A 12,101-nucleotide genomic window follows, 5' to 3' on the forward strand; every position below is an offset into this window, starting at 1 on the left:
ATTATGTAGCTGCTGCTCATCAATGGTAAAAAAGAAACTAAGAATTTATTGCGGTACAACTCAGAGTCAAACTTCCCTCATACATAGTCAAACATTCTTGCCCAAATGTTTAAAACACGCGAGCCATACACGGACAACACGGTAAAGCTGCTAGATGGCGCAGCATGTTCAGTGTTCTGTGACCTCAGCAGGGTGCGTCGCTACACGCTTCAGCGGTAATGAGATTGCCTTTACATTCGTTTTCAGATTAGTTCTGGAGAAATTTCCTGTATATTTTTATAGCCGAAGTAGTGAAAGGCATATTTTACATTGGAGATACTGGGGGAATACTACAGCCATTGGTTAAATAAATAAAATATTGGCAGCATGTTACACTCTTGTACACGTGAAACCGAAAGCCTGCTGCACACGGGGCAATAATTTGTCCGATCCGAGGGGTCATACATCTTGCAAGACATAACGAGCTGTAGTCAGAAGTAAACTTATTGCGCTGCAGGTCGATTTTCACAACGACAATTGCGAGCACGTAATACACCATCTAAAGGTTCTTTCGTTCTTTCATTCTTCCTTTCTTTTCGTATTTTTGCTTTCCTTCTTCCGTTCTTTCTTTCGTCTTTCTTTTTTTGTTCTTTTCGTTCGTTCTCTCTTTCACTCCTTCTTCAGTTGTTTTTTCTTTTGTTTCTTCATTCATACTGAGCCATACTGAGCCATGCTTAGGGTGTATGAGCCATTCCTGATGTTTTCTTCCATTCTCTCCTTCATCCTTTTTCTTTCGTTTGTTCATTCATATTCAGCCATGACATATTTGCTTGCTTACTGGGGTATGAGCCATTCCTGATTATCTTATCTTTTTCGGGTCTGAGCCACTGCTGCTGATTATATTTCTTTACAACTTGTCTGCTTGTATCACTCGTGTACTTTTTGTATCGCAGGACTAGACACCACTCTTTTCGGTTGTGAGTCATTGCAACGAGCCATATAGTCCACGCGAATGTGTATGAAAATCACAATAACTTTGTTCAAAATTCTGTGACACCTTTGTTCCCTGTGCTAAACAGCTTCGCTGTTCATTCACCATGACAGAGTGGAACAGCTCATGATTTGCTCCTAAAAACAACCTGAACTAGATAGTTCGACGACACGATTCGAACTGAGCGCGTCTCGCAAAACAGCCCTATGCTCCAACAAGCAGACCTCGCGTGCATGCCTGAGCAGACGAAATAGAACAACCTTAAACATATCAGGCGATCAATGCAGCGCGTTGATGTGCTTGCCGCGTTTTATTAAAGTGGTAATAATATGAAAAACTCCATAGATGGCGCAATTTGGGACTAGACGTGTTCCTATTCAGCTCGCACACAGAAGCAGCTGTATTCGAAGGCCACATGCTAGACAGTTTTCCCTCTGCAACGAATCGTACTACATACGTTCAGAAGTTGCCAGTTTGGGCCATTGATTTCTAGCACGTATACCAAGTTTCAGAAGTCCCTGCAACAGAGACAAGGCCAAGGAAACCGCCAGCGCAGTTTGTTCAGTACTGGGATGCAGTGCCACAGTTAGGAATTGGTTGGAGAACCAACTCATCGTGTCTGGTAGTATTGTGGGCAAGTTCTTCCTTCGAAACTTTTCTACAAGGCGAAGTGTAATTTAGTGGGTGATCTTGCTTCGTTCTTTAATAAAATATTTCTTGAGGCCGTATGAGAGCGAAAATACAGTTCCCCGCTTGTTCGAATAATGACTTGCGGAGAACAGCAAAATTAATGGATCGCTGCTGTACGTACATTAATTCCCAGTTAAGGAAGTACAAACGTATAATTGATTTGATAGGGGCTAAATTCATGCGTCTGGTCGGCATAGCCACAACACCACGGATTCCCTTCTCGGTAGTGCGTCATCCTTCGAAAAAAATGGCGTCGGCAGACTTGCGTGTGTGGTGTTGCGTCACTGACATCGCTCAATCTCCCACGTGCTGTCAGAACGCCGGTCGAGGTGCGGCAGTGAAAGCCTAATCTTAAGACGCCCAGACGCGGCAATGCGGGAACAGGAGGGTGAGGCTAAGCGGTAACGCCGACAGCATGATTACCGACAGCAAATGCCGACACCATGATTACGATTGATTGAAGAATGAGAAATGACCTGTGTGAATCAATGAAGGTGGTCTGATGACGGTGGTATTAAGACGACAGGATCCAGGTACTGAAGTGGTAAAGACGGTGAAACGACAGCTCGACAACGACTCATGATGAAAACCGTATGATGACGACAGTGTAACGGAGATGACTCATGACGATGGCATTACGAGAGTCGCATGGCTATGTTAGAATGACCCTATGTGACGACCGTAACGGCATCACCACGGCGGTATGACAACGAATGTTGACGACGACCGAATGGCGACGACGCAGTGAGGACTATGGCATGACAACGGAATGAGGACAGCGGTATGATGACGTATATGATGAAAAATGTGTAAACGATGACTGCATCAACAAAACATATGTGACGAAGTTGGCTTGACGACGACTGCATGACCAGAGTGGGTAGACAAAGCTGGAGCGACGACGACGACGCAATGTCGACGGCGTCACAACCACGAAGACTTATCTATTGGCAAAGCAATTAGACAATTTGGACCACTGGGTCGGATTGGCAGGTATGGCGGCAGCAGCATGATGAGAGTCGTATCATGAAGTTGGTATGACTAAGGCAGAATGATCAAGACGGCATTGCGACCAGGTACACGCATCTAGCGGTCCAGGTAAGTAGAAAGCTTGGGAGACTAGGTGAGCGTAAGAGGGTCTGATAGATAGATAGACAGATATATATATATATATATATATATATATATATATATATATATATATATAGATATATAGATAGATAGATAGATAGATAGATAGATAGATCGATAGATAGATAGATAGACAGATAGATAGATAGATAGATAGATAGATAGATAGATAGATAGATAGATAGATAGATAGATAGATAGATAGATAGATAGATAGATAGATGATAGATAGATAGATAGACTCAGAACGGCTGAAGTGGGAAAATAATTAGTCTCATTAAAATATCCGAAAACGCTACAACTAAGCAACAACGAACGCGCTGCTGCCCCAGCGCGGATAAAGGCGTCCTAGTCCATGCATACTATATGTAGGTTGGTTTCCCTTTATTTATGAGGGTTGCACGAGCGCTGCAGCCTCGTGGTAGCAGTAGAAGAAGACTGTCCCTGCTGTCCGGTGGGTCGCCTGTCGCTGCGAAGATTCCTTAGACGCGTCGGAACGCACTCAGCTGCCGGAGCCCAATAAGATGGGTGAGGAGAATCGCCGCTCATTTTGCAGCCTTCTGTCATGCTTGTAATGGTTGAACGTAAGCACAGGGCATCAGCCAAGCCGCAGGGTTGCGAGTGCCTGGGCAAATGCCCATTTTCTGACATTTAATTACGCTTTGTTGAATATAGCATGTTTGGATAACAATGCACCTGCAGGTGATACAGACGTCCTAGTAGTGTTCATTGGAACAGTGACGCCTTCTACGGTTAGCACAAGCGGGTCTTTCACATGCGGTAAAGAGAATGAGTGATTTGTATACAAATGTTCTTGAATGACAATGCTTACAGTTACCGCTCTCTGGACGCTCATTTAGCGTCCGTAAAAAACTGTTGCCGTTTATACACACCAAGCTTGAACATGTGGTGAACGTGCAGGAAATGCGCAGTAGGATGCGACCTTCAGACCAAGTGTGTGCATGTCGCGTCTATTGAAATGAGGCTGATGCCTCGTAGGAAGTTTCGTCTTGCTGCTAAATACATTTGAGGACGCAACGTGAAGACCGAATTGAGGTTTGCCGATAGATTTGATGTATTTCGTTCAAGTAGTTTTTTTACATGCTCTTATCCATAAAATTAAAACCACGAACTTCGCGGTATAACTGGAGCTTGCGATTTTTGTAACCATTCTAAGGGAGAATATCTACTCGCTTGCTTATTATCTTCGCATGGGATATGTCAAAGTAAAAAAAAAATTTGCAGCCATTCCACTCTGTAAAGGTGGGTGACCAGCGACGCTTACAAATGGTACATCTAAATGTACAACCCAAGGATACATAACTATATTGGTGTTGTTCAATATTACACGCTTTACTATGGCTTCGTGGTCACTACCGTAGACGGTAGGGGTTCACTGACGAATATTGCCACGACGCCATCTGTGCCCAACCACGCTGACGACGAGAACGACGACCTCGTGTGTGCAAGCGAGCGTGCTAGAGAAGAAGAAGCAAAAACTGAACGCTTGTTCTAATTGTCTAGATTAAAATAACGCTCTCTGCTCTTGTCTCAAGTGAGCCGTGACACTGGTGGACGTGCTGGGTATCACATCATCGCCTAATGATAGGGACGACTCCTGCGAGTAGCCCTGCGTCCAGCCCTTCAAGACATCATCCACGCGTCGAGACACCTGTGCACCGTGCAAGCCGCCGCCTGCAAGGTCTGTGCCCGGAATTTGGTCTCTTGCAACGAACTTCGTCAGCGACCTCAACGACTCAGGAAATGGCGATTGCAAGCCCAACACAGGTGACTATCCAAAACCATCTAGTCCCCTCAAGCTTCCACGGTGACACGTACGAAGACGCCGAAGACTGGCTGGACCAGTACGAACGCGTAGCTAAGGTCAATCAGTGGCGTCCGGACCAGAAGCTTTCCAATGTATACTTCGCTCTTGAAGGTAGCGCAAGGACGTGGTTCCAAAACCGCGAGGCACATTTGACAACGTGGGACGAATTTTGCCGTCGGCTACTTGACACCTTCGGAAGCACTGATCGCCGAGATAATGCACAACGACTTCTCGAGTTGCGAATTCAGAAGCCCAATGAAAGTGTCTCCATGTTTGCCGAGGACATGTCTCGTTTGTTTCGTCGCGCGGATCCCAACATGCCGGATTCGAAGAAGCTAAGCCATCTCATGCGCGGCGTCAAAGAACAGCTATTCGCTGGTCTCGTGCGGAACCCGCCTACAACAGTGGAAGAATTCATTAAGGAAGCCACAGCAATCGAGCGGGCGCTCCAGCAGCGTTGTCGGCAATACGAACGCCTGACTAACGATGCGCCTGCAGGAGCCGCAGTACTCACAGTGACAGACGAGACCTCGCTGCGTCAACTGATAAGAGACATTGTGCGCGAGGAGATTGCGAAGCAAACTGTGACACCGAAGGAGTTTACTGTTGCTTCGGTCGCTGAAGTTGTTCGCCAAGAAATTCGGCAAGCATTAGCACCTCCTGAGCCGCTCCCTGAACCGAGTCCCGAGACGCGCTTCGAGCCACGCGCATATAGCTACGCAGACGCTGTCCGTCGCCCGCTTTCTACCATGCCGGTACAGCAGTACCACCAGCGGCCACCTATTGCTGCCTGGATACAGAGGGAGCATTTCAGGCGACCGCAGCCTCGCAGGACCGACGTATGGCGCACTGCTGATCGCCGACCATTGTGTTTTCACTGTGGCGAACCAGGGCACATTTATCGTTTTTGCCCTCATCGCCAGCGTGGCATCCAGGAAATGTCACCTGCCACTCCGCGCCAGTTTCCAGAGAGACATCCACGCTTCGACGACAGTGTCAGTCAGGAACAAGGCAGCTCAGCTAATCTGCGGTCGCGCTCGCCGTCTCCATTACGTTATTCTTCGCCGAACCGTCGCAGTTTCGCCGACGTTGTACGAGGCCGCTCTCCAAGCCCACGGCGGGGAAACTGAAATCAGCGACCTCCGGGGGGAAGGTTGCAAGTCGTCGAACCGCCGAAAATCCCCCATGCTTACTGAGAAACGAGCAGAGCAACCCGGAGAAACGGGACGCCGACGAATTTGTAAGTGCCGACCTACTCTTAACAATTGATGGGCACGAAGTGACAGCTTTAGTTGATACTGGTGCAGACTTTTCGATAATGAGTGAGCAGTTGGCAGACCGGCTTAAGAAAGTCAGAATGCAATGGACGGGCCCTTATATTCGAAATGCCGGGGGCCAGATAATGGTACCTACAGGAAAATGTACTGCACGGCTCCAGATAGGAAATACAGCTTTTGTCGCCACTTTTATGATTTTAAAAGAGTGCTGCAGATCACTCATCCTTGGAATGGACTTCTTGCGGGAGTACGGCGCCGTGGTTAACATACGGGACGGCGAGATAACCTTGACAACTAGTACAGACACGAGCCAAGACGAAGAGCGCCGACGTATATCGTTACGTGTCGCCGACGACGACGTCTGCATACCACCACTATCATGCAGTCTTGTCTCCGTAAGTTGCGGAGAACAGTTTGACAAGGACGGTGTAGCCGAACAACTAACTGCACTTCTGTTCCATCAAGGTATTGCCATCGCCCGGGGTATCGTCAGCCTAATCGGTGGTCGCACAGAGGTACTACTGACAAATTTTACCAATGAACGCCGGCACATCAGTAAAGGCACCGCTGTTGCGTACTTTGACGAAATTGACCACGTCCAACACTGCTTTGCTGTAAAAGAGGAATCAACCACCGATACGATGCCATCTACACCCGTCGTCGACGTTGACCCAGGTTTAGCGCCGCAACAGAAACAAGGGCTCAGAGAACTGATTGACCATTTTAAAGACTGCTTCTCTACAACGTCCCGAGTGCGTCAAACACCACTGACGAAACACCGCATCATTACGGAGGAAACAGCAATACCCATCCGACAGCATCCGTATCGCGTGGCTGAGAAAGAGCGTGAAGCAATACAGCAGCAAGTCAAGAAAATGCTGGACGATGATGTTATCCAGCCGTCGAAAAGCCCTTGGGCATCGCCCGTGGTACTCGTTAAGAAGAAGGATGGCAGCCTGAGGTTTTGTATCGACTATCGCAAGCTCAATCGGGTTACGAAAAAAGATGTGTATCCCTTACCACGCATCGACGATTCCCTCGACAGGCTGCGGCATGCACATTACTTCTCATCGATGGACTTAAAAAGTGGATACTGGCAAATAGAGGTCGATGAGCAGGATCGCGAAAAGACTGCGTTTGTGACGCCTGATGGGCTCTATGAATTCAAAGTTCTTCCTTTTGGTTTGTGCTCCGCCCCAGCCACGTTCCAAAGACTAATGGATACTGTTCTCTCAGACCTTAAGTGGAAGACTTGCTTAGTGTACCTAGACGATGTGATTGTTTATTCTGCCACATTTGATGAACATCTCAGTCGGCTACGGTCAGTTCTTCAAGCCATACGGTCCGCTGGGCTTACCTTAAAACCTGAAAAGTGCCACTTTGGCTATCAAGAACTACAGTTTTTGGGCCACATTGTAAGTCACACAGGCGTCAGACCTGATCCTGAGAAAATCGCAGCCGTCGCAAAGTTTTCAAGGCCTACGGACAAGAAGGCAGTCAGACGCTTCCTGGGCCTATGCTCATATTACCGGCGCTTTATTGCGGGTTTTGCACGCATCGCCTCACCGCTCACCTGCCTAACCAGAGAAGATGTCACGTTTATGTGGGGCGAGGAACAGGAGGCTGCATTTAACGAGTTGCGGCACCGTCTACAAACTCCGCCTGTTCTTGCCCATTTTGACGTGGATGCGCCGACAATGATCCACACCGACGCCAGCAATGTGGGTCTAGGTGCCGTCCTTGTTCAGCGGCAAGACGGCGCTGAGCGAGTCATCGCTTACGCGAGCAGAACACTGTCGCGAGCCGAGTCGAACTACTCCACCACAGAGAAGGAATGCTTGGCTGTAGTCTGGGCCGTTACCAAGTTCCGCCCGTACATATATGGCCGCCCATTTCAAGTCATAAGTGACCATCATTCTCTCTGTTGGTTGACCAACATGAAAGATCCATCTGCACGTTTGGCACGCTGGAGCCTACGGCTTCAAGAGTACGACATGACAGTGGTCTATAAATCGGGCAGACAGCACTTAGACGCTGACTGCCTTTCCAGATCACCGTTCGAGTCGTCAGGCCGAGATGATGACGAATCCGCAGGCTTTTTAGGAGTTGTTGGTGCAGCTACCATCTCTCAACAACAGCAAGATGACCACGAGCTCGCTTCACTAATTGATTTCTTAGAAGGCCGCACCACAAACAAGCCCAGATTGTTCTCAAGGAACTTGTCATCATTCTGCATACGAAACAGTGTTCTTTTTAAGAGGAACTTCTCTTCAACAGGGAAGAGATATCTACTGGTTATCCCTAAAACTCTCCGCAGTGAAATCTTGCAGGCCTGTCACGATGAAGCTACGTCGGGCCACCTAGGCTACACAAGAACATTAGCACGGATCAAAGAGAAATACTACTGGCCACGGCTAGCAACACACGTGAAGCACTACGTTCGAACGTGCCTTGACTGTCAGCGACGAAAAGTGCCACCTACGAAACCTGCCGGACTATTACATCCCGTTCAAGTGCCGGAAACACCGTTTGCACAAATTGGGATGGACCTTTTGGGCCCATTCCCAATATCAACTGCAGGAAATAAGTGGATCATAGTTGCGACAGATTACCTTACGCGTTATGCAGAAACCAAAGCACTTCCGAGCAGCACAGCAGCCGAAGCCGCGCAGTTCTTCATCGAAAACGTCGTCCTTAGGCACGGTGCTCCAGCGGTCATCGTAACCGACAGGGGAACCACATTCACGGCTGAACTTTTGCGAACTGTACTCACGCTCAGTGGCACAGCACACAGAAGGACGACAGCTTATCACCCGCAATGCAATGGACTTACGGAGCGCCTCAACAAGACTCTCGCAGACATGTTGTGCATGTATGTCGATGTGGAACACAAGAACTGGGACCAAATATTACCATACGTAACGTTTGCTTATAATACGGCTCGGCAAGAAACAACAAGAATGACGCCATTCAGTCTCCTCCACGGTCGAGAAGTGACTACAATGCTGGATGCTATGCTTCCTCATGATTCCAGCGATTCCGAGAATAACGCCGCAGATTTTACAGAGCGCGCCGAAGAAGCAAGACAGCTCGCACGCGTTCGCATAACTAGCCAGCAAGACCGTGATGCGCGACGTTACAATCAACGCCATCGATGCGTCGTTTACCAGCCCGGCCAAAGAGTCTGGATTTGGGCTCCAGTACGCCGCCGAGGCCTCGCGGAGAAACTTCTGCACCGATACTTCGGACCGTACAAGGTTCTACGACGCCTTAGCGACGTCAACTATGAAGTCATTCCTGACAGCCAATCCTGCTCGAGGCGCCGTCAGGACCTGCCTGAGACTGTGCACGTGGTGCGCATGAAACCTTATTTGGCTGAATGACATGGACACTTGCTGGTGGGCTGGACACCGGGTGCTACCCGCCAAGCATCGGGACGATGCTCCTTCTGAAGGGGGGCAAATGCCACGACGCCATCTGTGCCCAACCACGCTGACGACGAGAACGACGACCTCGTGTGTGCAAGCGAGCGTGCTAGAGAAGAAGAAGCAAAAACTGAACGCTTGTTCTAATTGTCTAGATTAAAATAACGCTCTCTGCTCTTGTCTCAAGTGAGCCGTGACAATATGGACAGGTCCTTGGCGAAAGTTAAGCCCAAACAGGAGCGTGTCGTGGTCGTTCGAACCTTGGCATTGCTGTAGCACTGTAGCCCCAACTGTTCGAGCATGAACGAGGTCAGACAATTGCCATCTGCCTGCGACACGTCCACGTTGAAGTTGCCCACGACGAGAACGGGGGTTTGATCGTCATCAGCCGGACCGAGCACCCATCCAAAGTGCACGTTCATAAAGTCGTCTACGTCACGTTTGGAAGAGGCAGGTCGAACGTACAGTCGCGTTCATAGATTTGGAGACCATGCGAGGCCGTGGCCGTGGGCATGCGTGCGCCGTCTGGTGGCTTGGTTCCTGCTGTCGAGAGTGTCGCAGCGCGCATGCGCGTCCATCTTATCTCGCTGGCCTGCTCGCTCGCTCGCTCGCTGCGCACCCGTGAGCGCGCCGTTCACAGGAAATTGTGGCCGCCGCCGCCAGTAGTGTTGTTCGCGAAGCAGCGGCGCGGCATCTTCGATCGCCTTGGTCCGATCTCGGCGCTGTTTTCGACGCGCTCAACGCGCTCAATCTGGGCACTGTTCTCGACGATCTCGACGCGCTCTGTTCAGTTGCCGCAACGTCACAAAGTTGCAATATGCAAAATTTGTGAGAACGGGAGTGAGAGTATAGCCAATCAGCAGGCGGTGAACCATTCGTGCCATGCGAAGCCAGTCTCGTAGCCGAGCGGATTACCACTCGAACTTCACATCTCTAGTCGCGTTCTGCTCCTAGCAGACGACGTGCTCATAACCAAGTTAACGGACAAGAGCATGTCGTCATTTTGACGTCACCAAAAACAACAAACTCCCCGGATCTTTGTCGTCCGGGGAGTTCACTGCTTGGCAATTGGCAGCTCTCCACCTTCCTTGTCAGAAATTTTACATACTGCCACTTTGTGACGTTGCAGAAGCTGGACAGAACGCGAAACGAACGAAGATCTCCGATCGCGCCCCTGGTGGCAACGGACGCAAATTACGATAAGCAGGCCCCGCGCCGGTGCGCAGCGAGTGAGCACACAGACCAGCGAGATGGGATGGACGTGCATGCGCACTGCGATACTCTCGATAGCAGGCACCGAGCCGCCCGATGGCGCGCGCATGCACACGGCCACGGGCTCGCACGGTCTCCGAATTTATGAGCGCCACTGTACATGGTGGCAACGACCGTCCGGTCGCCGGTCTTTACACCACACGCGTCGGCACAAGACGCTGCGCTTTCTAGTTGATGGGTGGTGGATGAAACGTGGGGCCGTCGCTGGCGACTGCGTCGTTTCTCACGTCTATGGCAACTCCGCGCGCTTGCTAGTCGACTCGATGGTCGCGCGCGGCGCTGGTGTACCCCTAGATTTGCATGAATAAGTCGGTTCATGTCTCGAAGAGACACGTCCACCGCGTGCACACGCACCGACCTGACGTTCAGAGCAGCCACCGAGAAGGTATATTTGAGCGAAAGCTCTTCTACGCCATCTCTCGCAAGGTCGTTCATCACATCGCGATTACCTTGAGCAGCCAGAAAGCAAACGTGGCAGTTGTGACGTCACGCATCACGATCTGCAGTGAAGAAGTGTTGCAGCTGCGCTCGCTAGGAGCGTCGCCGAGGTGGCACAACGTAACTTGGCAATAACCGCTGCGTTGTCGCCGCTTGGTCGCTCAGTCTCGCCATGGATGACGCGCCGGTTGGGTCGTCTGTGCGTGCGCTTCAGCGCAAGCTACAGGCTGAACTCATTAATCTGGTCGATATAGCTAGAAGACAAGCGCGAAATATCAAGCAACAGCAAAGTTGCCTGCTGAAAAACCGGAGCAAAGGGAGGCCACATCAACGCGTTATAGATGAGCTTACCAAGCGCCGAAGAGTGCCAAGATCGCAGCTACTGCAGCTGCAACCATGGTTCAGCAACGCGAACAACAAGCAGAAGGACACGAAACAGTAGATACAAGTAACAGCAGCCACAACGAACGTTTGCCAAACCACACCCTTCGGCTTCCGGCAAGCTCGACTGCGACAGCCAGGTTTCACCACGGCTTCACGGGTAACCGCTTCGGCTGAGTGTGGTATGTTTGTGAATGACTGTGGCTTAATTTTAATGAAACATCTGTGCATAGCGCTTGTAAAACAAAGCCAAACAGACCTTTCGCTCACGATAACTAGGTTCACGATATTTAAACATCAGCCAAATATAACAGTTTGACGAGTCTAAGCGCACAAGCTTTGTTGATGGTGTGAACGTGGTGGTTATCTTGCCGACCAAATTTGTCCAGCATGTCGCGGTCTAGGTTCTCTCGGACGTAGTAGAAGCTGCGATCTCCCTTTGTGTTGTTGAAGTATTGCCGATGCAGCTGAAGCGAGCTTACGTACCGCTGGGTCTGCTGCGCGATATAAACGCTTTCGCGCCGCGTCTCAGTTGGAGCGACGCCTACGGTCGCGTTTCCGCCGCTGCTCTCGGAGTCGTTCCTCGTAAAGACCGCCCCGCAGCGTTTTTCCGATTTTTTCTGGCGTTTCGTCCCCCAGCGTCGCTCGGCGTAAAGAGACATCTGAGCAGATCACGCCCTTGCTGCCGG

This window comes from Dermacentor variabilis, chromosome 8, assembly GCF_050947875.1.
Source record: "Dermacentor variabilis isolate Ectoservices chromosome 8, ASM5094787v1, whole genome shotgun sequence".
Classification (NCBI taxonomy): domain Eukaryota; kingdom Metazoa; phylum Arthropoda; class Arachnida; order Ixodida; family Ixodidae; genus Dermacentor; species Dermacentor variabilis.